The sequence below is a fragment of the Carlito syrichta genome, unplaced genomic scaffold (assembly GCF_000164805.1).
Source record: "Carlito syrichta isolate Samal-C Ts95f unplaced genomic scaffold, Tarsius_syrichta-2.0.1 Scaffold313565, whole genome shotgun sequence".
NCBI lineage: Eukaryota > Metazoa > Chordata > Mammalia > Primates > Tarsiidae > Carlito > Carlito syrichta.
In genome coordinates this window covers 89,753-91,478 of record NW_007257661.1, presented here as the reverse complement: position 1 = coordinate 91,478, position 1,726 = coordinate 89,753, and positions in this window count along the sequence as shown.

Genomic DNA, 1,726 nt, shown 5'->3' with positions numbered 1-1,726 from the left:
TGACTTGTCTATCCTAGATTTTATGGCATTCACTTTTGGGAACTTGGTCAAGAATTCGTTACCTACTCCGATGTGTATAAGGGTGTTTCCTACATTTTCTTCAAGAATTCTTATAATGTGAAGTCTTACGTTTAGGTCTTTGATCCATTTAGAGTTGAGTTTTTTATATGGTGATAAGTAGGAGCCTAGTTGTATTCTTCTACATGTGGTCAGGCAGTTTTCCCAGCAACACTTGTTGAATATGGTCTCCTTTCTCCAGTGATTGTTATTGGTGACTTTGTCAAAGATGAGTTGGTTGAGAGACCATTTTTTGGGGTTTTTTTGTTTGTTTGTTTGTTTCCAGAATCTCTGTGCTGTTCCATGGGTCTGTGTGTCTATTCTTGTGCAGATACCAGGCTGTTTTAGTTATTGTAGCCTTGTAATAAAGTTTAAAGTCTGAAGGCTTATATAATACCTCCTGCTTTGTTCCTTTTGTTAAGAATTGTTTGGGCTATTGTTTCTGTTTTTTGTATGATTTTCTGCATTGTCATTTTCAGGTCTTAGAAAAATGGTGTTGGTAATTTGATGGGTATTGCATTGAATCTGTAGATTGCCTTGAATAGAATGGACATCTTGATGATATTGATTCTTCCAATCTATGAGCAATGTTTTTCCATTTGTTTGTGTCATCCTTGATTTCTATGAGCTTGTTTTGTAGTTCTTGCTGTCAAGGTTTTTCACTTCTCTTGTTAGGTAGATGCCATGGTATGTCTTTTCTTTTTTTGGTGTGGCTATTGTGAATGGGATTTTTTAAAAAATTGGTTCTCTGCCTGCTAGTCGCTGGTATAAGGGAAGAGATTTAGTTTCATATGGATATTTTTAATTTCTCCTGAGTAGTTTTATATATAACAAATTAATTTACTTACTTATGTATTCAACCAATATTTTTTATTGTTGATCATATAATATATGCTATAAGAACATGACAAAAATGAAAAAGAAGGCTTATTCTTTAAGTGAGATTTATAACTGAATAAAAGATGTAGATAATCACAAAACTAACCACAAGGAAACCAAACTTCCCAAGAATTGAACTACATATTCAGATAATCTATCTGTTTATAAATAGATATACCAAGTCATATTAATATGAACAGAAATGGTGAATATTATATACTTATAACCAGTTGGTTGTTTTTCTACCTAAACCACAATTGACAAATTTACCTTTGCATAAATATATGCATATATTTCACCACAATTCTGTGTAGTGATTGTTTTAAAACCCTGGCTTTCCAATTCCTTATAAAGATATAAATTCTTTCTTTTTCTAACTAAACGTTTTTAGAACATCTACTATATATTCTAAGCATCGAGGACAGAAAGGAACCACAATTCCTCACCTACGTAGGAGCTTTTAGTCATGTTATCTTCTACTTTCAGTCACCTTTAGAAAATTAGAAAATATTTCAAAATAGTTTACAAATAAGTCCAAATAATTTATTGGCATTCATTTTCACCCAATGTAATCTAAAAATTAGTAAGTAACCTGCTTTCAGAATTTCTTTTTACATCCCTCTTTTTCAGTTACTTTTATAAAATGATTCAAAATATTTTATAAGTTCAAAATAATTTATTGGCATTCATTCTCACCCAGTACAATCCAGTTAGAGTTAAATTAGTGAGTATCCTGCTTTTAGAATTTCTGATCTAATATGAAAAAATATAAAGAACTGAAGGAACCAGA